Below are 23984 nucleotides of genomic sequence, written 5' to 3'. Positions count from 1 at the left end.
TATGGCAGTGTTCAGCGAGTCTCTCAGAGGCTGGCCTTCAAAAGGCATTTGTCTCAAGAGACCGCATCTCAGATTAGTCACTTTGTAGCTGTCTGCCAGTATGTCTGCTGTCCCATCCTTAATACTCACTAGATTTGGTCTACCGTCAGCTAAAATCCAGTCAGGTAACAAATCCCAGATTTTCCTTGTTCTCAGTCATGACAGGTCATGTTATGTTGCATTAACAAAAGTACCTTTTAATAAATAAAATCAGTAGTTTAAAACCAGATTGATCACTGGATCAATCAGCAACTAGGAATAGAGAACTTCCTCAACTGGATAAGGAACATTTACCAAAACCGTACAGATAATATGATACTTAGTGGTGAGAAACTTGAATTTCTCCTATGAAGATGAGGAAATGCAGTAAGACAAGATAAAGAAATAAAAGGTATGCAGATTGGGAAGGAAGAATGCAAACTGTCTTTGTTTGCAGATGACATGATAGTCTATGTAAAATATCCAACAAGAACCAACAAAACACCGGAACTAAGAAGCAATTGTAGTAAGGTTGCAGGATACAAGGTCAACATGCAAAGGTCAGTTGTTTTCCTACATACTAGCAATGAACAAGTGGAATTTGAAATGAAAAAGGCATTACCATTTACGTTAGCATCCAAAAAATGAAATATTAGGTATGAATCTAACAAAACAGGTATAAGAGCTACAAGAGGAAAATCCCAAAACTGACAGATACCAAATAAGAACTAAGTGGAGAGCGATTCCCTCTTCATGGATAGGAAGCCTCGGTGTTGTCAATATGTCGCTTCTTCCCAATTTGATCTACAGATTCCATGCAATCCCAGCAAGTTATTTTTGGGTATTAATAAACTGATTGTAAAGTTTATGTGGAGAGGCAAAAGACCCCAAATAGCTGACTCCAAATACAGCATCCAAATAGCAGCAATGCATTCATTGCTGGTGGGAATGCAAACGGGACAGCCCACTTCCTACAAAACTAAACATAATTTTTTTATGATCCAGCATTTGGTGTTTACCCAAATTAAGTGAAGACTTATGTCCTCACAAGTCCTGCACCTGGATATTTATAACACTTTAATTTATAATGGCCCAAACTTAAAAGCAACCAAGATGTCCTTCAGTAGGTGAACAGATAAGTAAGTGCTGGTACATTCAGACATTAGAGGATTATTCAGCATTAAAAAAAATGAGGCAGGCTCGTAGGAAGCGGGAACATGGCGGGGGGCACAGTTTGCAGGGAGGGGCAGAGGAGACCAAGGGAGGCGCGGCACAAAGGTCCTGTAGGCCTGGGGAGGGTTTTTTTGATTTGTAAGTGAAGTGAGAGGCCACCGGAGCTCGAGGAAGGGAGGGACATCTGAGATGCCCAGAACATCAGCGCCGTCACCACCATAGCTGGAGTAATGTCACTTACAAGAAGTGTTCGAATGACATCACAATTTACGGGTTCTTCAGATATTCCACTAGAATTTATAAGAAGGAATGTTAAACTACAGGGACGAGTACGCCGAATAACAGAATGGTTTAGAAATTAAGCATATTCCCATGACTTTACCTATTGTATCTTCTTGGAGAAAAAGTCATGTGGTGTTTTGCTGGTTAAATTGGCCGGAGTAGAACTCACTGAATCTGGGAAGGTGCGGTTGCAAAAAGAGCTAAAACCTTCCCATCTACTATGGTTCCAACTGCTGGGAAGGGAGAATTCAGCACTGTTTTGCTATCTTTTAGTGAATAAGGGTAGATATTTTAGTGTGAATATGAATGAAGAAATTTTGAGAAGAGGTCTTGGCAAAGTTGTTCTTGTTAAAGGGCTAAATTATGATTCTAAAATCTATTGGAAAATTCACAGAAACTTACTTAAAGCTGAATTAACAGCCTTAAAAAAAGGAGAAGGAATATGGAAGAATCTGAGAAGGAAACTTACTTGGAAAAATTCAAAGGTTCCTGGAGAGAAATACGGAAAAAAGACAGTTATTTTTTAAAAATTGAATCAAATTTCAACTTCAAATAAGAAAGTTATTATGACACATTTAGATGGACTTACGAAACATGGAAAGACAACATGAATAACTACTCCTTAATACTGAAGTTCAGAGAACTTGTGAGTCGCATACACTTTGGTAGAAAAGGGTGAGATATTCCAAGAGGCTGGAGGTGATCTGCTCTGAAAGGAGCAAAATATGTAAATATATAGATATGTTTCATCGAGTTGAAATGGAAATTTCGTCAGTGATCAAAGGTGCATTCTAATGGTATTTAAATATTTCAGAGATGCTTAATATAAATGTAATATCAGAATAATTTAAACAAATCATGACTCATGTAATATGCTTTTAGGAAAAATGAAACATTCTATAAAAGGTTACCAAGTTGAAGGATATACATGTCATGCTAATATTTGAAGAGAGAGTTTAACTATTGGCCAAATAGTGTTCTTTTAGTTATTTTGGGAAGCCATATTTAATTTTGTTTAAAAGGAATATTTTCTAATTTTATCAGCTTTGCTTGCTTATAATAAAGGACTCTCTTTATAAGAAAAAAAAAAAAAAAAGAAATGAGCTGCAGGTTATGAAAAGCCGTGGAGGAACCATAAGTACACAATTCTAAGTGAAAGAAGCCAACATGAAAAGGCTATAAACTGAATGATTCCAACTATATATGACTTTCTGGAAAAGAAAACTACGGGGACAGTAAAAAGATCAGTGACTACTGGGGTTAAGCGGGGAAAGAGGGATGAATAGGCAGAGTTCAACGGCAGTGAAGCCGCAGATGGAAGGGCATGGTGGGGACGCAGTGGGACCCTGACCATAGCAGAGCTGCTGTAGATGCAAGCCGCTGAATGGCGGTCCTGGGTCCCCGAGTGGGAAGGGCCACACCTGCCACCTGCAACACCCAGTGCCCCCCTGGATGCTGGGCTAGGTGCCCAGCGCTGTGACCTTGGGCTGTCACCCCCAGAGTCGCCTCCACGGCAGCCAGAGGCGAGGTCTGCAGCCTCCCGGCCTTGCGTGCTCAGCACTGGCAGGCAGGGCAGGTGGGTGTCTGCACACACCAGGAATCCCCTGCACTCTACAACCCCAGCCCTTCCAGATCCGGGATTCTCGACTGACAGCCTGGGGACCCACAGGGAGTCATGTGCAGTCGCCCTGGCACCCAGAGGAGGCCTGGGGGCTGCTCACTGCACTGGCAAGCCCTGCCCTTTGGCGCTGTCACCCAGAGCCTGGTTTTGTCTAGAACTGCTCCAGGCAGGACAAGCAGGCAGGGGTGCATGGGGAAGGTGAGATGGGCAGTTCAAATGCTTACTGTGCAATGGGAAGCCAAGCTGAGTGCAAGGTCACAGATGCCCGGTGCAGGCTGGTTTGTGACAGGGCTGGGAAAGGGACACAGAACTGGGGCTGAAGGGCCGCAGCGGATGAATACTCTGTTAATTTAGGGTGCTGTTTGCATGTTCAGGGTTGGGCAGGGAAGTGTTTGGTGCATTCAGGAGAGCATGAAATAGAGTCCACACCTAGCTTTGGAGGAGGACAGCCTGGAGGACTGGCTGCCCTGGAGGTAAGGGAGGAAGAGTCTGGAAAAGTCTGGAAAAGAGCCGTGTGGGTGTGGTGCTAAGTCAGGTCCCCACCTTCAGCAGTACTCGGGAGTCATGAGCATTCACTCTGAGCTAGGACCCAGCTATGTCACTGGCCCTTGGGGCCACTCTGAGAGGTGAGTGCTCGCAGCTCACCCATGGGAAGCCGGAGAGGGAGCCTCGGGCACAGTCCGGGTCACACCGTGGGGAAGCGGCAGGAAGGGGTGCACGGCCCAGGCCCCATTGCAGAGCGCTGCCTCTTCACCCACTGTGAGTGTGCCGCGCCACCCTCCCTGATCTGCCCTCATGGTCCTTCCTTCCTTTTTTGTGATTTCCTTTTTCCCCTCTCACAGCATTTCTACAGGTTTTATACAATAAGCCACACAAAAAGTGTGCAGTTGGATAAGTTTTGACCCATGTGGACACCTGCAGAATAGCCACCCCAAACAACAGAGAACACACCGTCCCTCCTAGCATTGCCTGGGCCCAGGTCTGTGCTGTCTTGGGGCCTCAGGCTGCAGGGGCCAATGCCCACCTGCTCTGTGACCCTCAAAGACCAGGAACTTGGCCAGTGGTCTCCATACCCCTGAGGTTCCAGCAAGGTGAGTGACCCGGTGTGAACTTGAAGATCCAGAAGTTTGGGTCTTTTGAGAGACCTGGCAGATGAGTCCCTGTCCTTAGGTTCCATTCATTCGTTCGTTCGTTTGTTCGTTCGTTCATTCGTTCATTTGTTCATTCATTCAACCAGTATTTTAAGCACTTGCATTCCAGGAAGCCTGGGGCTGGGAAGGATGCTTGCCACAGGGAGCCAGGTGAGGAGGTGGCTCAGAGACATGAATGGAGGGGTGCCCAGCATGTGAACATCAAGGATGAGCCTTCCAGGGAAAGGACCCAGCACAGGAGACAGAGCGCCATCCCAGAAATCGGTTGGGAGTGTTAGGGGAGAGGAGGGCAGGGGACAGAGGAAAAGGAGCCAGCCTAGGAGGGGCAGCAAGGGACCATGGAGAGCCTCGGAGGTGACAGTAAAGTTGGCAGGTGATAAGCTGGGTGTGGGGTGACCTGACAGCCATGTGGGTGGCTCCTAGAAGGTGCTTCAGTCCTGTACCCCCGGCGCCTGGAGTACAGACAAATTCAGGGGTGTGAGTTCTGCAAAATGGCAGCATGTGGCCCCTGGCTCTCCTCTCCTGGTGGCAGGTCCCACCGATGCCCAGGAAAGCACGGAGCATGTGTCTCACTAGGGGTGTAACTTCAAATCAGTCTTTACTGAGCCCAGCTGAACACACATAGCACTTCCTTTCTTTAGCTTAAGGCCAATGAGCTCTTAAGGACGGCACCTTTTCTTCTTGAACAGCCTCAGTGAGCTATCATTTACCAACCCTAGTCACCTGTTTTAAGTGTACTAGTTGATTATTTTTAGTCAGTTCGCAGGGATGTATAATGAACATTAGAACTTTCCCAGCAGTCCCCAAGCTCCCTAAAGCCAATTCATAGTCTATCCCTGTCCTGATCTGCCCTCCACCCACCTCAGACACCCACTGTCTGTCTCTATAGGTTTACCTTTTGGGGCTTGTCTGTTGGGGATGGCTGAAACCTGAAGGGAACTGAGAGGACAGCTGAGAGATTGGGGTGAGAGAACGGTCAGGGATAAGGGAGTTTGCTGAGAATAATAACAAGTCCTAGATGTTGAGTCTGAGTGTGCTGAGATAGACTCTATCCTGAGGACAGAGTATGCTTGTTTTGTAAAAAAGTATGTCAATACTCAAGCACATGTTTCTTGATCCCTGGTTAACCTGCCCCTTCTGAGTGTGTATAAAAAGAGGAGAATAAAGGCTATACGTTGCATTCCAGCTTGACTGGGCGTCCTCCTCTCAGAGCGAGTTGTACATTTATTCAGCTCCACGCCTCCCCTTCAGACTGTTCGACTTCGACGGCAGGCACCGTCAAGTGGCGCCCAAACAGGGACCTGAAGTACGGAGGAGAACGTGAGAGCCGCTGCCAGATAACTGCGCATGAAACAGGTGAGGGGCTGTGAATCATTTAACCTCTGAGAGTATCGTGGGGGCCGGAAATAGCCGAGTCCTGTTTGCACAGATACTTAAGCCTATGCTGTGGACGCGCAGTGCAAAGGTAGGGTGACAACAACTAACAAAATTTTTGGAATTTATAGAACAAGTATGTCCTTGGTTCCCCGAAGAAGGTACAGTAGACATTGGGACATGGATGAGAGTTGGAGGAAAAATTCAGGCCTATTATTCAGCTCATGGTCTGAATAAAGTTCCAGTGGACACTTTTAGTTTATGGGCATTAGTGAGAGACCGCCTTGACCCTCGGCATGAGGCAGGAAAGAGAGGCACTGCAACCACTATTCATGGAGTCGTCCCCTTAACTCTACTAGCAGGAACAGGAGTAGGAGAAAATAAAACTAAGACCTATGAAGCCGTTCCTCCTGGCATTCCTTCGGCTCCACCACTTCCTATTAGAGACCCGGTGGGGGACCCAGATGATGATGAACCAGACCCCACCGGTGAGGCTGATTTAGAGAAAAAAGGGGAACCAGCAGCGGGGAGTTCAGATGATGATGAACCAAACCCGACTGATGGGGCTGCACTGGGAGAGGAGGCGGCTGGATGTTACGAGGATACGAACCTAGCTATGTCGCTTATTAAATTGGCCGAACCGGATAAAATTGAAGACGTAGCATTGAAAGAAAGCTCCCCTATATTCCAAGCAATTACAGAACTAAAAGATAAAATACAACATTTAGTTGAAAAAACTGAGGGTTTACCCTCAAGAGAGGATTCTTCTATAGTCGAGGCAATTTCAGAATTGAAGAGTCAGATACAACATTTAATTTTGAATAATAAAAACACCCGTTCCCTTAAAAATGAGAACTGAATCTCATTCCCCTACTCCCAGTACAATTGCAGGATTAGATCCACCGGTCCCGGACAATTTGCCGCTCGTCACGACGGTGCAACGACCTCCTTCCAAATCAGTGCCCTTAAAAATGAACTCTCCACGACAGTCTGGCGTCAAGCACGCGGCTGAGAAAGGAGAGGACATTCAGGGATTCGATCATCTGTTCCCTGTTTTTGAAGAAGCTGATGCCCAGGGAAACTTAGTCCGTGTTCACCGTCCCATCCCTTTTAAACAGCTAAAAGAATTAAAAACGGGTTGTGCGCAGTATGGTCCCACTGCCCCGTTTGCTCAGGCTATGTTGGAAAATATGTCTCCCGATGCCCTGCCACCAGCCAATTGGAAACAGCTAGCCAGGGCTTGTTTGTCGGGGGGTGATTATCTGCTCTGGAAGTCAGAATTTGTTGAATGCGGTCAGGTTACTGTCGAGATCAACAGAGCTAACCGTATCCCCGGTAATTTAGATATGCTGGCAGGAATTGGGGCATATGAAGATCTTGCAAATCAACTGAATTACCAACCTGGTACATATGCTTAAATCAATGCCGCAGCGAAGAAGGCCTGGTATAAGCTTCCTGATTCCGGGAGAAAAACAGGATTTGTCCAAAATTAGACAGGGAGCAGATGAGCTGTATCAGGATTTCGTAGCGCGGCTGTTACAAGCAGCGGGTAGGCTTATTGGGGACAATGAAGTTGGAACAGTACTAGTGAAACAATTAGCTTATGAGAATGCAAATTAGGCCTGTCAAATTGCTGTTCACCCCTTTAGAAAAAAGGCTACTTTGCAGGATTACATCTGCTTGTGCTCAGATATAGGGCCGAGTTATGTCCAGGGATTAACTGTGGCTGCTGCTTTACAGGGTAGAACAGTCAAAGATGTTCTTTTTCAGCAGAACGTGGAACAGTTGGCTCTGGGGCATGCTATGGTTGTGGAAAAAAGGGCCATATGATCCGGCATTGTCCACAACCGAGAAGCAATAGTAATTGGTTAAGAGAACAACGAGGCGCTCCCTCCAAACTTGTGCCCTAGGTGTAGGAAAGGAAAACATTGGGCAAACGAATGTCATTCTAAGATAGATGTTGATGGAAGACCATTGAGGCCGGGAGATAGGAAACGGGGCCAGCCCCAGGCCCCGAACCAATGCTACGGGGCGCTGGAGTGCGCTCCCCAGAGGGGTCAGCAGACAGGAAATCCATTTGTGACCTCTGGAGAGCAACTCCAGGCAGCGCAGGACTGGACCTCTGTTCCACCACCTACACAGTATTAACCCCTGATATGGGAGTCCAGACTTTACCTACAGGGATTTATGAACCGCTTCCTCCTAACACGGTGGGATTATTGTTGGGAAGAAGTAGTAAAACAGTAGAAGCTTTAACGGGCATGCCAGGAGTTATAGAAGAGGATTATGAAGGGGAAATCAAGATTATGGTACATTCCCCCACTAAAATATCTGTCATTCAAACCAATCAAAGAATTGCACAATTAATTTTACTGCCAAAAATCGCTACTAAGAATAAAGTCAAGGACAAAGAAAGAGGAAGTCGAGGATTTGGGTCCTCTGAGGCTTACTGGATTCAGGCAACTGGGCCAGGTAGACCAGAGTCAACGCTTACCATACAGGGCAAACTTTACTGGCCTCCTGGACACTGGGGCCGATGTTCCTGTTGTCACCCTTACCCAGTGGCCTACTTCCTGGCCTAAACATAGTAGCATTACTCGGCTGCAGGGCATAGGGCAATCCCGAAACCCAGAAACTAGTAGCAATATCCTTACCTGGAGAGATCCAGAAGATAACACAGGGACTTTTCAGCCTTACATCATACCACATTTACCTGTAAATTCGTGGGGGAGGGATGTTGTGAGTCAAATGGGAATATATTTGCAAAGCCCCAACTCTGTTGTCACCAAGCAATTGATGGATCAGGGACTGATGCCTCATCAGGGACTAGGAATTTTCAATTAAGGACGCAAGGAATCTATACAGCCATATACCCAGATAAACAAAAGAGGACTGGGGTATTTTTAGTTGGGGCCATTGACACTCCTGCACTCCATGCTGACGCCATAACTTGGAAACCTGAGGCTCCAGTATGGGTAGATCAATGGCCCCTAACCAAAGATAAGATTAAAGCGGCTGAGCAGTTGGTGCAGGAACAGCTCACCAGCGGACATGTTGAGCCTTCCACGTCCCCGTGGAATTCCCCTATCTTTGTAATCAAGAAAAAATCAGGAAAATGGAGGTTATTACAAGACCTGAGGGAGGTCAATAAAACCATGGAAGTCATGGGAGCATTGCAGCCTGGTCTCCCCGACCCTGCTGCTATTCCAGCAGATACATATCAAATTGTGATTGATTTGAAAGATTGTTTTTACACTATCCCTTTCCATCCCTCAGATTGTAAAAAGTTTGCTTTCAGTGTGCCTTCTACCAATTTTGCGCGACCTATGCAGCGCTTTCAATGGAGAGTTCTGCCTCAAAGAATGGCCAATAGCCCCACCTTGTGTCAGAAATTTGTCGATGCAGCCATCCAACCGGTAAGAATAAAATATCCCTCCGTATACGTTCTTCATTATATGGATGATATTATGCTGGCCGCTAAAGATGAGGACCTTCTAATTACGATTAGCATGTATAGTGCGTTGGGGGCACGGGGAGGGCTGTGCAACACAGAGAAGACAAGTAGTGATTTTACAGCATCTTACTATGCAGATGGACAGTGACTGTGGAGGGGTATGTGGGGGGGACTTGGTGAGGGGGGGAGCCTAGTAAACATAATGTTCTTCATGTAATTGTAGATTAATGATACCAAAAAAATAAAAATAAAAAATAAAAAAAGATGAGGGCCTTCTACTATCAGTATTTGGCCTCCTGGAACAGTCTTTAATGGCGGCGGGATTGCTAATTGCCCCTGAAAAGATTCAACAAGTTCCCCCCTATGCCTGTTTAGGATGTGTGCTCTATCTGAAAACTATAGCCCCTCAAAAACTGCAAATCAGAAAGGATACTTTAAAAACTTTAAATGATTTTCAAAAATTGTTAGGGTATATATCAACTGGCTGCGCCCCACTCTTGGCCTGACCACAGGAGAACTCAAACCTCTTTTTGAAATCTTAAAAGGTGATTCAGACCCGACCTCATCTAGGCAATTAACCCAGGAGGGACGGGAGGCAATCTGTAGAGTCGAGGCCGCTATCCCACAACAGCAGAGGAGATAACTTAAATACTCCGAACCGTGGAGCGCTTGCATTCTCGCTACCCACCACTCTCCTACCGCCGTGCTTTGGCAAAAGGACCTTTATTATGGGTCCATCTCCCGGTCTCCCCAGCCCGAGTTCTTGTACCATATGACGAGGCTCTTGCGGCATTAGTACAATCCTGCAGAGAACAAAGCAGACGTTTCTTTGGTATGGAGCCACCCTCAATTATATTGCCTCTAGATAAGGAACAAATTAAACACCTCTACCAAAACTCTGATTACTGGGGAACAGCCCTAGCTAATTATCCTGGTCAAATTAGTACTCATTATCCAGCCGATAAATTATTACAATTTGCACGAACTCATCAATTTATTATTCCAAAAATCATGGTCCGTACTCCCATTCCCCACGCACTTACCATTTTTACTGGTGGGTCCTCTAATGGACACTTTGCTTATACGGTCAATAATGAAACCATACAAATACTATCTTCTCCCGCTTGCACTCAAATTGTAGAATTGCGCGCTGTAGCTGCGGTTTTTGACGCTTATTCCAATATGACCTTTAACCTGTACACCAATAGTCAATATATTGCCAATGCCCTGCCCTTGTTAGAGACGGTTGCAACTATCCACACCGCTAACCCTGAAGCTCAACAGCTGTTTTTACAAATCCAGGTTAGTATGCATAACCGAGCTCAACCGTGCTGTTTCTCACATTAGGGCTCACTCTTCCCTTCCAGGACCTGTAAGTACGCGGAAATCAGCAGACGGACTTAGCCACCCAGATCGTGGCCTCTTGACAGGTTGAGGCTGCCCGTCAGTCTCATGCTATCCATTATCAGAATAGCCAAAGCTTACGTAAAATGTTTAACCTGCCCAGAGAAGTGGCGCAGCAGATAGTCCGCGAATGCCACCATTGCCCCATACATCAACATGTCCCCACATATGGTATTAACCCCCGCGGTTTAGTTCCTAACCAAATATGGCAGATGGATGTTACACATATCCCTTATTTTGGAAAATTTCAATATGTTCATGTGACAATTGACACTTATTTAGGATTTATTTGTGCCTCGGCTTTAAGTGGTGAGGCAACCAATCAAATTATTAATCATTGTTTAAAATGTTTTACTATACTTGGTGTACCTACTATTATCAAAACGGACAATGGTTCCGGTTATACTAGTAAACAATTCCAACTGTTCTGTGACCAGATGCATATTTCACATAAAACGGGGATACCATATAATCCACAAGGCCAAGGCATTGTGGAACGTGCCCATGGCACCCTTAAAGCTCAATTGGAAAAAACAAAAAAGGGGGAGTTATATCCCTGGTCACCACAGAACCATTTAAATCATATCTTATTTATTCTTAATTTTCTGAATCTAGATGCTCAGGGTCGTTTAGCGGCTGAGCGCTTCTGGCACGCCGCCACCAAAACCTCATTCGCTTATGTGCGAGGGAAGGACCCCATGCAGGGAAAATGGAAAGGTCCCGACCCCATGCTCATATGGGGACAAGGGCATGTTTGTGCTTTCTCACAGGATGAAAATGAGGCCCGATGGTTACCCGAGCGGCTTGTCCAGCCCAGACCTGTTTCTTCAGATTCTGCTCTTGGGAGCAACAACCCGGACGGTTGGCTCAGCCCTTCATTGGACCTACACCCGCGACCCACCTCTCCTGCATGTTAGTACCTGGAACCATGGCGTGCTGATCAGCTATAACATCCCCAGTTCCTGTCGGATATGGAACTTTACTGGCATGGGGACTGGCCGACCTCTATGTTTTGGGCACAATGTGTTGACAAAAGGTTGTTGGAATGTTACCGATCTAAATATGACTGGGGGATACATTGTGAACTCGGTAGAGGAAGGGCCCCAGACCATTGGTCACAGATTCGCTAAACTTTTAACTAACCAGACTGAATGTACACGAGCCACCACTTGTGTTACTGGCCCTAATATGTTCTTAAAGAGCACCTCAGAAAATTGGAATATCAGTATATCCAAAGTAGTCATCCAAGGAAGGAATGTAACCCGTTTTTATGTGTCTTGCTATAATTGTAATTTAACCAATTGTATTAACTGCCTTAATGATTCTGAAATTGTTGTTTTTACACCAACCCCCTTTTGTGCTTCTCCCTGTTAATCTAACGGGGCCATGGTACGCTGAACGCGGCCTCCAAGTTTTGGAGGAGGTCCGAGCATTGCTTTGCCCCCGAAGAGCTATAGGCTTGATCATTCTTGGAATAACTGCCTTGATTACCGCACTTACTGCTACTATCACTGCTGCTGTCGCCCTTTCTCAAGAAGTACAAACAGCTCACTTTGTTAATGATTTAACCCATAACATGTCCCAGGCCCTAGGAACCCAGGAAAGGATAGATTTGAAATTGGAACAAAAACTGGATTTGCTATATGAGGCTGTAGAAGCCCTCGGTGATCAATTAGAAGGGATGCGACACCAGATTAGATTACGATATCATGCAGAATATCAGTGGATTTGTATTACTAACAGGACCTATAATGTATCAAAAGATCCTTGGGAAAGAGTTAAGTACCATTTAGAGGGTATGTGGGCCAAAACTAATGAGACATTTAGACATAGCCCAATTGCATAAGGAAATTTTAGCTATGGGACAAGCATCTCTGAATTTCAATGCAGCTGAAACTGCATCTGATATATTAACTCAGATAAAAGACATGTGCAAAGAACCCCTGAGTAGTCTCTGGCGCTGTCACACCTCTCAAACCCTAGGCATTTTATGTCTTCTGTTGCTGTTGCCAGGGCCTTGTGTCCTTCGCAGCATGTGGAAGCTCATCCAACAAGCCTTGAGAGACCCACATCATTTGAAACTGCAGACGGCCTCCCCCAACTTGCAAATCATAAGTTCTAAAGTCAAGTATGGTAGCCAATGACGGGTAAGATATGGTTGAATTGTAAATACCAACCTAAGACAGGGAGTGGTCGACAGAGGACTATAGCCCCATGATGGGTAAGGATTTACTGCAACCATACAACCTAAGACAGGCACATATCTTGATTCAGTCTGAGTTGGGCTGGTTGTTTTATTAAAGAAAAAAGGGGGAGATGTTGGGGACAGCTGAAACCTGAAGGGAACTGAGAGAGGACAGCTGAGAGACTGGGGTGAAATAACGGTCAGGGATAAGGGAGTTTGATGAGAATAATAACAAGTCCTAGATGTTGAGTCTGAGTGTGCTGAGATAGACTCTATCCTGAGGACAGAGTATGCTTGTTTTGTAAAAAAGTATGTCAACACTCAAGCACATGTTTCTTGATCCCTGGTTAACCTGCCCCTTCTGAGTGTGTATAAAAAGAGGAGAATAAAGGCTATACGTTGCGTTCCGGCTTGACTGGGTGTCCTCCTCTCAGAGTGAGTTGTGCATTTATTCAGTTCCATGCCTCCCCTTCAGACTGCTCAACTTCAACGGCAGGCACTGTCACTTGTATGAAATATAGGCTATAAAATGTGATCTGTTGCATCCGATTTCCATCTCTTAGGATAATGTTTTCCAGGCTCATCCATGTTGTCACATGTATCAGTATTTCACTCCTTTTTATGGCTGTAAGATTTCTCTGAGTGGCTAGACCATTGTTGGTTTACTCACCTGTTGATGGCCATTTTGGTCACTTCCACATTTTAGTTTTTTGAATAACACTACTGTGAACATCTGTGTGCAAGTCTATGTGTGAACCTATGTTCTCATTTCCCTTGGGTGGATACCTAGCAGTGGAATGGCTAGGTCATATGGTAAATATGTGTTTACATTTTAATAAACTACCAAACTGCTTTCCAAAGTGACTTTAAAGACCATTTTACATCCCCATCAGCAGCGTAAGAGGCTTCCAATTCCTCCACACCTCCACCAACACTTGTTAGGGCCAAGTTCGTGGAAGTAAGGTGTTTCCCTATGATTTTGTGTCTTGCCAATGGGTTTCAGCCCCAGGCAAGTTCGCTATGGATTCAATGTGACCAAAGAAAGTGACAGCAAAACGTTCTTGGGGTGAAAGGGTTATACCCAACTTTATTTCCAGGTGGCAGGTCAGTCACTAGAATCCCATTCACACAGAGCGAGTCTGCAGGCAGCGGGCTGGTCTCTGTCTCTGGGCCCGTCTGTCTGCACAACCGTCCCCTGGGCCTCTGTCCTTGGTGCTGCCACCACTCCAGCCTCTGCTCTGCTCTCCTGCAGCCTTGCAGCCCCTGCCACCGTGTTGCACTCAGAGCACTGGGCAGAGCTCTTCATATAGAGTCAACAGCAATGTATTGCCCACAGGTGTGCAGTGAGCTAATCAACCAGGGCCAGGTGAGAATCCTGGCCACAGGAACTCTCATTTTATCCACATTTTGGTTTGCTTTTCCCTATTGACTCATGATGTTGAGCATCTTTCCATGTAAGCTTTCCATGGGTTGTTGAGCATATTCGCCTTTTGAACGTCTTCTTTGCTCTCTCGCCCCTCTGCATGACCTTCAAATTTCTCCTTGCCCCTCTGTGGATAAAGTGAAGGTTCCTACGGCTAGGATTCTCACCTGGCCCTGGTCAGGTAGCTCACTGCACACGTGTGGGCAATACATTGCTATTAACTCTATATAAAGAGCTCCGCCCGGTGTTCTGGGTAACAGGGTGGTCAAACGGCTGCTGCACAGCTGCAGGGCTGCAGGAGAGCAGAGGCTGGAGTGGTAGCAGTGCCTAGGATGGAGACTGAGACGGCTGCGGGGGACAGAGAGGCCCATGGGCAGAGACCGGCTTGCTGCCTGCAGACTCACTCTGACTGGACGGGATTCTAGTGACTGACCGGCCACCAATGGAATAATGTCGGGTATAAATCCTTTCACCCCAAGAACTTTCCATGGTCATTTTTTGGTCCCATTGAATCTATGGTGAACTTGCCCAGAGCTGAAACCCATTGGCAAGACACCCTCCCCTCAGGAAACGCTCCTGAAAACTTCAGCAGCTGAGCAGCAGAGACCAGGCCCCTCACCTGCTGCTCATCCAGGTAGGGGAGGCCTGGGGCCAGGAAGGCACAGAGTGGTGGGGAGGGCAAGGGGCAGGCAGGACGTGGCTTCGTTACTTTCTCCCTGGAAGAGTCTTGCAAAGGTCCGGCCCGCCTTCCTGGTTGGCAGGAAGAGGGATGGTTTGGTGCAGGGACCCTTTGGGGCCAGGAGGCCCTGTGGCAGGAGAGAGACGGCAGCCCGGCCGTGCATGGCGGGTGCTGAGCTGGCAGATGAGCAGGTCTCTGGCTCCCATGCTGCTCCTGCCTGAGGGCACACAGCCTCCTCCAGGCTCGTGGTGTGTCTCCGCTCTGTCCAGGTCCAGGCCGGCCTGTTCTCAGGATGCCAGCCCTGCTCCTCCTCTATGCGTTCACCTCCCAGGGGAGGGTGCCCGCCTCCCAGGTGGGCGCTGCAGGCGTCCTGTGGGCCAGGTAGCCAAGGCTGCCCTGTGTGGGTCTGAAGGGCAGTTTAGGGGCAACCATGTGCATTCTGTGACTCCCCACTCTGCCCACGGCAGGACCTGCCTGGGTCCCTGTCAGCAGCGACACAAGCTTGGTTGACTGGTGTCAAGTGTGGGGGCTAATGGGTTCCTGTGGGTCATTCCTGGGTGGACCTCAGAAGCTCCTAGGTCACACGGGAAGCACAGTGTCACCCTCATGCCTGGGAGCCCCTCCCTTCTCTGGAGAGGTGGCCCCCCACAGCCCCCATCCTCACTGGTGGAGAAGGAGTGCTGTGCAGCGTCCTAAGGGCTTCCTTGAGGAGGTGCAGCCTTTGAATCAGCCTGGGGCCAAACCTGTGGGTCACACCCCACGGGTGGGGCAGGAGCCCTTTGACCAGGTCCCTAAGCGTCCCTGTGCCTTTTCCTCTGTGGCTTTGTGGGTCTGGAGCCAGGACATACCTGGAGCACCTGAGGCCGGGGTCCCTGGTCAGAGGTGGTGCTGAGGGGCTGTGGGCCCCTGGGACCTGCCTCTTGATGGAAGGGTGCAGTGGCCTCACCTGAGGGTCCTGAGCAAGTCCCTTCCCCAAGGTGGCTAGTGAATCACTATCATGCCTTCAAACAATACCCTTCATGTTTTCTTCTATCGAAGTGATTGGTGTGGATGAGCCACATCAAACATGCCATGTCCATGCACAACCGAACAACACTAAACACTACGGGAAGGACAAGGAGAGACTTTCTAATGCATGTCCTGCCCCTCTGCATTTGCCAAGGAGCAGCTGAAAGGCCCAGGGCCACTGGGGGTGAGTGACAGGTGCCCTGGCTGACTAGTCCCTCCTCTCTGGGGGCCCTGGCTTCAGACTCTCCATCCCCTCTGTGTTGGTTTGTCCTGCTTGAGCCTTCTTGTCTCTGTATTGAGCCCTGAGGGCCCCACCAGTGGACCCCCAGCCCCGCCTGCCTGAGTCTGGACACATCTTCCCACCTCCCTGCCCTGTGAGCTGCCAGCACAGCTGCCCCATCCTGGGGAAGAAGGGGCTGACCGTCCAGCCTGCGCAGGCAGCTGTGCCAGGTCCCTGCGCAGGCCACGTCGCAGCTGATGGTGTGCGTCCCAGAGGAGCCCCAGGACTCCCGAGCTTGGGTCCAGGCCCTCGCCCACTGCCTGGATGCCCTTGCTCCTGCAGGGCTGGACTCGCAGGGCTCCTTGATTCTGCCCAGCGGAGCCGCATCACAGGGTGCTGAAACGAGCAGACGTGGCTTGAGCCTGAAGCCCCAGGGTGCTCACACAGAGTTCTCACACAGGGCCGGGGGTGGGTGGAGAGCCAGAGCCCCCTAGCCTTTCCTGTGGGGCAGAGGCTGCAGTGCGCACAGCCTCCTAGAGCCTGGGCTGTGTGCGTGCCCTCATCCAGGCCTCCCTGTCCCACTCTGGCTGGGACATTCCTGCCTCATGTGCTGCTCTGTCGCCCCACCCGACCTCAGGCAGCTGCAGAGCCTTCCTCCCACAGCAGCCCACCCCGAGGTGGCTACTAGGGGTGAGGAACCCCTAGGGGCTGGGGCTTTCACACTGGTGCACACAGCCCATCGGGACCCCTGACAGGGAATCCCTGCCTTCAGGCTTGCTCACCCAGCAGAGGTGTTGCCCTGGGAGTCTGGGGGACAGGAGCTGCCCTGGGCCCAGCACCTCAGATCTCACGGTTCTCACAGAGGCCTGTAGGGTCCTGCCGGGTCCTGACCTGGGTGCTTTCAGCTTGTCCGGGGTGATCATGCCCTCTGGCAAGAGGATCTGAATTCCTCCTGCATTTGGCAAGTCCTACTGCCCCAACCTGCTCACCTTTTGAAGGCCCAGCATGTCAGCCATCTGAGGACCTGGAGGGTGAGTCTGCTGGGGGACATTAGGAGAAGAGCGGGTCAGACAGCAGAGGCGCACAGCACCAAGCTTGCTGCAGAAAGCTCCTGGGATCCCCGCCTCCTGCTATTTTTGAAGCACAGCCCTGAGATCTTTGCTACCATCGGGGCCAGAAAACAAACGTCTCTGGGCATCCAACACCAGTTAAGATGCCCTGAATTTCTTATGACTTGAGGTGAGTGGGAAGAATTGGAAATGTGGGCTTGAGGGGTGGTCTGGGGCCACACTTGGTGTTCAGGGAGAGAAATGCCCTGTAGACCAGACTTCCTCTGGGTTAAGGGTGGGACCTGCGTAGAGACCTCAGCTGCAGACGCTGCTTATGTCACACAGCTGTGCCCTCAGCCCACCGTAGTCCACCTGCAGCCAGGTAAGCCGTCCCCAGCAGGCTAACAGCGTCTCCTGGAGCACCCAGGCCTCTCTCCCTGCCTGAGAAATCCTTCTACCCCAAGGTTGCTTTGTCCCCTGCAGCTGGTGCCAGCCTCAGAGCAGAAGCGTTGTGCCCCGAGTGGGACACAGCCCCATGGGTGGGACCTTGGCTGCAGAGAGACCGAGCCCGATGCCCACCCTGGCCCTCGCTCTTCAAGGCCCCCTCATCCAGGCTCACTCTTCCACGCCCTCCTCAGGTTTCCTGGGGTTGTCTGCAAACACACCACTTGCTCCCAATCGCCCCCAACTCCTCGCCTGCTTTGGGGACTTGACATCTGCAGAGGTTCCACACTGGCTGTGACTTTGCACAGATTGTCCAGCCTTCTTCTGGACTTGAGCATCATCTGGCAGATGGAGGCAGAAGACCCGGCTCATGGTCATCAGGGGAGATATGGTCCAGGAAGGTGCAAAACACTGCCTAGGAAGGTGCCCAGTGACAGCAAAGGGAGCCTGCAGACCCTGTGAGAGGGACAGGAGCTCCGGGACCGAGGGTGGGACGTGGGCAGCCTCTGCAGAGGATGTGAACAGTTTGCTGGCAGCCTGACCGGGGGGCCCTGAGCAGTGGAAAAGGAGGCATTAGATGAGGACGATGAGAGGACAGAGGCTTCCAGGGAGAAAGGTTTCAGTGTTGGGATCCCAGAGCCCTTGGGCAAGTCTGAGGCTCTAGATGTTTGCTGCATGTTCCCATTGGTCAGAAAGTTTGGGTCCCAATAGCCAATCAGCACTGGACTTACTCTGTGCTGGTTCTAGGAATTAGTACATGTCTATGATTAGAACTACCCACATCTTGTTAAACATAGGCCACATTTCCTCATCCTAAGTTTGAGTTGTTTTGTTTTTGTAGATGAATGGCCGAGCATGCTTGTTCTCTGTCATTCTTGCAGTCCTGGCCCCGGTCTTCAGGTGTGGATTCCTGGGGCTCATCAGCCCTGGTGACCCCAGGGGCCACCCCTTTCCCGTCACACACACTCGCTCTGGAGCTGGAGGGGCTCTGGCTCTGCCGTGGGCCCCTGAGCGGGTGCACAGGTGGTACCGGTCCTGCTCTTTGGCTGCTCGAGCTCTGCAGCTGAGGCGGGGCCAGCTCTAGTCCCACGGCCTGGGCAAGATCTCCTGCTAGAGATGGATGGGCTTTGCAGCGCCCCCAGTTGCTGGCTGAGGGGAGATGCTGTCCAACCCATTGGGCTGTAGTTTCAAGGGCAGGGAGGGTACCTCGGGTCACTGTTGTATTCCAGAAGCCCGCCCGGGGTGGACACAGGTACTGAGGGTGGGTGGGCCTGCCTGAATGAGTGCAGGAGTCTGTGGCTGGGTCTCTCTGTGTAGGCACAGCCCCCACACCACAGAGATGTTGGAAGGAGCCCACTGATCCACTAACCTGCCAAGAGCTGCCGCGTGCAGGCCCTGAGCCGGGGCCTGTGAGCTCGGCAGTGAGCAAGCACAGTCCGTGCTTGCATGGAGCTGCTGTGCTGCAGTCCCACAGGTTGCAGGTCACAGGCTGTGTCCCCGCTCAGCAGGAACAGCTGCCGGGAGCAGCAGGTGGCCTGGTGACCCTGCCCAGCAGTTCAGAACCTGCCCAGTGGGCTGGTAGTGAAGGAGATGTGGGGTCCTTTGAGCACCCAAGCCACCCATCATCCCCAGGCAGCCGCTCCCACCCTGCCCCCTCCCTGCCCCGTGGAAGGTTTGCCTTCCACAAAATGGGCTTGTGGGGATACCTGATCCTGAATTACCCAAGAACGGGTCTTGATCCTCGGAGACATACAAAGGAGGACTCCCCAGGGTCTGCCTTCCACCTGGTAGCCCCAAGGCCTGGGGTTTGGGTTTACTGGGGTAACTAGACACCACCTCCTCCAGGTCAGCTAGGGTCCCCGTTTTCAGTGGCCACTATGCCAGAAGTTCTGGTGTCTGACTCCAGCGGCCACAAGGCCCAGGGTGCTGACCACACACAGATGAAGCCACTTCTCAAGGTGATTGAAAGACCAGCAAATCTGAGGGACTGTCCCCTGGAAGTCAACCCTGTCAGCAGCCAGGACCAAGGGGAGATATTTCCAGGTCACTGTTTAAAGAGCTTTTGAGCTCATCTCCCTAATTTTCCCCACAATGTTGCATTGTGCCTGTGGTGGGGTCCCTCACGTCTCCACCCCTTGGAAGGGATATGGGGTCCCCACCTCTGCTCCTATGAAGCAGGTACGGTGGACCACAGATACACATGACCAGTACGGAGGCCCTGCCCCGGCTGCTGAATCAGAGCGCCAGTCCCTTTGCCATTTCCACAGAATCAGCCAAACTGCCTCGGCTGGGGGCAGCCTCGATCCCCTCAGCAATGAATAAAGTTCCCATTCCTACTCAGCCCCAGCAGTCTTCTCAAATTCTGGGGCCTGATAACGTGGCTACATCATGGGAAGAGTGAGCCTGTTTTCATGTGTATGAAGCTGTGTCCATTTCTGCTCTGCGGTGCCCGATGAGGGCGCCTTTGTGTTTCTCCATGTGGCTGCTCTTCTCCACATGCAGGAGCGCTTCGTGTCCAGACCGCTGTGCCTGCAGGAGGGGCACGTGTGCTCCTGCTGAGCACGCCTCTTGCTGGGCCTCCGTGCTTTACCCTTGAGTGTTGCTAAGACCTCAGTTATCCACTGATTCAACAGGAGCCCATGAAACAGGCCCGCAGACACATCATGTGGGAACCAATGAGCCAGTTAGAGGAATTGCACAAAAACTTCAAGGCCGGACACAATCAGGGCTGCCTTGAGGAAGGGCGCGTGGGGCTGCGCAGTTTGTATACTCAGATTTCTCGTGGAGCTGCGTCCTCGGGCCGTGAGGCTCAGCGCAGGACCAGACACTTGGGCACAGCGAAGGGCGGCTCCCCCATGCGTACCTGTGGGTGAGAGTGACTCGCGAGCCTGGCACAAAGAGCACGGCTGTACTCTCTCCTCTAAGCACAGATTTAAGGCATCAGAGCACGCTGGGCTCCTGCCCCGAAGTCTGGCAGCTTTCAATGCTGTGGTCTGGTGTCTGTAGATCATGACGTGTCTGCTTTCTCACTGGGATAGTCACACGCTGCAACTTGAGGTTCCCATTCTTGACATCGGTCGCTCCCTTCACACCTTTTCTGACGCTCAGGCTGAAGGAGGAAGTTTGCCTGGTGGCTGTGAGCACCACGGGTCTTCAGAATGGAAGTGGGCCCAGAGCCAAGGGTGGGAAAGGTGGGAGCGGCATGCAGAAGAGCAGCCCGGGTCTGCGGAAACCTAGGGTTGTAGGGCCACACCTCCCTCATTCAAAAGGTCAATCCAGGGGGACCAGCCCAGGAGGCAGGGATGTCTGCACAGAAGGGCAGGCAGGGTCCTGGTACTGCATGGGACATAGTAGGAGCTACTCTCAAGTCCCCAGCGAGCTTATCAAAGAGTCATAATCCAGCCAGTGACGCAGAGCGCCGCCTCTGGTGAAAGACCGGAGAGTGTGTGTCTGTGTGTGTGCGTGTCTGAAGGGATGAGCTGCTCTGAGTCGCTTCCTCCTAGAAGTTTGGCCCTCTGCCTGCCTGCGACCTAACGGTGGCTTCGCTAGGCCTGGGATCCCGGGGCTGGAGCAGGGTGGAGACCCCAGGGTGGGGCCGGGATGAGCCCCTGAGCTCTTGGCGTCTCCTTCCCCCTAGGTCTGCAGATGGCCGTGGGACCCCAGGGGGCTCCGTGATCTCTGCACACTAGTGGGCACCTCCCTCCGCGCATCCAGCCTTTCCGGTTCTTCCCTCCCAGAGACACACAGTGCACAGCTGTCAGGTGACCACTCCAGGCTGTGGCTCTGGGGGGCAGCCCTGATCCCGGGCCCGGGACGAATGACCCAGTGTGACGGGAAGGCTATTCCAGCGTCAACGGGAGGAACCCGCTCCCTGCTCACAGTGAGGCCGGCTCCGCTGGCCCCTCGGGCTGCCGCCGTCGCTCTCCTTCTCCGGTGGTCATGGCGCGCTCGCCTCCCCACCCTCTCCATCCACAGGCTCTGCGGAGGGATCCCTGGCAGCTGACAAGGGGCTCCGGAGGGCAGGTGTCATCTGTTCCCCACCGAGAGACCCCGGTGCAAGGTTTCTCTTGCTTCTGACCTCAGGACCCAGCACGCCTCCCAGACGTCCACTCCCGGGGCTCTGATACTTCCTGGAGCCTGAGAGGAATGCCCAGCTCTGTAATGCCTCTGCACACCTGCCCTTCATAGCAGCCTGGAGTTCCAAGTGGCGTGGGAGCAGAAGAAATGCAGCGAAATAGACCCAGGAAGGGTGTGAGACCTTCATAGGTTAGTTTCCTCATTTTGTTAGTTGTTGTTTGTGCTATGAAAACAGGTGCAAGGAAGAGACCCGGGGTCAGGAGTGGTCCTGCAGGGCCCCACTCCCCCTCCCTGCCTGCCCTCCCTTCTGGAAGCCAAAGCGCCTCATGAGCACAGCACAGACAGAAACCAATACACTACGTTTTCAGGAGGAAAATAAACCAGTTTATTGGGGAGACTTAAATATCTTGGATGTGATAATGAGAAAAAGGTTTGAATTTTTCCTTATACACAACAATGAGGAAAGGTTAGAGCACCTTGCGGTTGCCCAGACTAGACACCTCTGCGAAGAGGACAGTGCCGCGGGCAGTGTCGCTGGTGGCCTGGGACGGTTCGCACAGCTGGTCCACCCTGGCAGCGACTGACCGGTGAAGACAAAGTCTTCTTCTGGGACCAGTACGAGGAGCTCCTCAGGTCCAGCTGCTCGTTGTTCAAGGTGACACGTTCCAAGGGCTCTCCGTGTCTGACCTGTCTTTCCTTGACCGGACATGTCTGGCCCTGCTGGGTGGCTGGCTGGCTGCAGGGTTTACAACTCCTTTTCCCTGGCTCTAGGGAGCCATGCCGCCCGTGGGAGTGGTGACACCCACGTACTGGAGCTTGGACTTCCTGCTGCTGATTGTTTAACTGTGGTGTGAAGTCCACGGAGAACTGCCTCTTTCTCCTCTAAAGTCTGTCCACCTGCTCTCATAACCGCCTGAGCCTCAGCATCCGCGTTCTCCAAAATTGACCTTCTTGTGAATGATCCCTGGTCCGGGCGGTGGCTGGTGACAGTTTAGGTTTTGGCACAGTGTACTAGTGTTTGCTGTTTATGCTCGGCAAGAAGAGCATAAGCGTTGCTGTGAAGGGGCTTTCCAGAGACCTCTGTGACTCCTCTGGTGGGCAATGGACGCATCTGTTCCCAGCCGAGTGTACTGCTCCCCGATCCCGGGCAGGCCGGCTCACAGTCACAGCCTGACGTGAGCCCAGTGCCGCAGACCCCTCTTCGTGCTCTCCCGTAGGCCTGCTCTGGGGACAGCACGGGGGCACCGGAGAAGCCACGTTGCCTCTGATGAGCGGCATGTGTGGGGGACAGTGTCGAGGGTGGTTCTGTGATGGTACCTTCACCTTGGGCTTCATCTCACTCTCAGCCTCTGTGTTGGGATATGGTTCGCCGGGGTGCAGGGAAACAGACTTTATACAGAGCAAGGGACTTTCCCTGAACCTTGGAGCTTCTGACATCCCTGCATCCTCGTTTAAGTCCTGAGATGCTGTTTCCAGTGTGACTCTGGACTGTGGCTGAAGAGGTGGGAGCGCCGTGGCCTCCCTAGCCTCTGTGGCCCTCAAAGACCACGATGTTGAGCTCACCTCCAGCATAGTCGCCTTCCCGCAGGGGTCCTGTGAGGCCTGATCCCCACTGTCCTTTCTCTGCTCATCCCTGACCATTGCTGAACAGGGTCTCAGCTCTGGGCCGCCCCTCCGGGCCTGGCCACAGACCCATTCTGACAGCTTCCAACTGTGACGCTGAGTGTGGGGCGCTGAATCGGTGGCCTGCCCTCCTGTCTGGTCAGACAGGATGTGGGGCGCCTGTGGTCATCACCCAGTGGGCTCCCTCCCTAGACATTTTGCGCTCACACACGTGAGGGGGCGAGGAGAGGCCTCCCTGTGGTGGAAGCTGACTCCTCGGTTTCCACCGTCCCTCCTGGAAAGGCCTGAGGGAGTTTTCCCACAAAGTCAGGAAACTTGGGTCTCGTGGGGATGCCTGACACACAGGTGCCTGGGAGTGGGGGTAAGGTCGACTGCAGGATGGGCCAGGCGTGAGTCTTTTCGGTTGAGAGAGCACCTTGTGGTTGCCCAGACTAGACACCCCTGCGAAGAGGACAGTGCCGCGGGCAGTGTCGCTGGTGGCCTGGGACGGTTCGCACAGCTGGTCCCCCCTGGCAGCGACTGACTGCAGAAGACAAAGTCCTCTTGTGGGTCGGGGACGTGGAGCTGCTCAGGTCCAGCTGCTCCTTGTTGAAGGTGACACGTTCCAAGGGCTCTCTGCGTCTGAGTTGCCTTTCTTTGACCGGACAAGTCTGGCCCTGCTGGGTGGCTTGATGGTCACAGGGTGTACGACTAATTTTCTGTACCTTGGGGGAGCCAGGCTGCCCATGGGAGTGGTGACATGCACGTACTGGGGCCTTTAATTCTGTGGCCTGAAGTCCATGGAGAACTGCCACTTTCT

At 51.2% G+C, this 23984-nt stretch overlaps 1 long non-coding RNA gene and 1 pseudogene across 2 annotated transcripts; both read left to right on the top strand.

The window, feature by feature from the left end:
- The first annotated feature begins 1235 nt into the window (after positions 1-1235).
- LOC118920341 (protein C3orf33-like) lies at positions 1236-2805 on the top strand (annotated as a pseudogene).
- Positions 2806-4102: 1297 nt separating this feature from the next.
- On the top strand, positions 4103-17884 carry LOC118920201 (uncharacterized). Of its 2 annotated transcripts, none has more exons than XR_005027797.2 (3): positions 4103-4185; positions 16898-17023; positions 17525-17884. It is a non-coding gene; the product is annotated as an uncharacterized LOC118920201 (long non-coding RNA). The 2 variants fall into 2 exon arrangements; XR_008996820.1 differs by lacking the exon at positions 4103-4185 and adding an exon at positions 14355-14542.
- The last annotated feature ends 6100 nt before the right edge of the window (positions 17885-23984 follow it).

This window comes from Manis pentadactyla, chromosome 3 (assembly GCF_030020395.1).
Source record: "Manis pentadactyla isolate mManPen7 chromosome 3, mManPen7.hap1, whole genome shotgun sequence".
Taxonomy (NCBI): domain Eukaryota; kingdom Metazoa; phylum Chordata; class Mammalia; order Pholidota; family Manidae; genus Manis; species Manis pentadactyla.
Note: the sequence above shows the minus strand (reverse complement) of the source record. Positions and strands in the feature narration are given on the sequence as shown.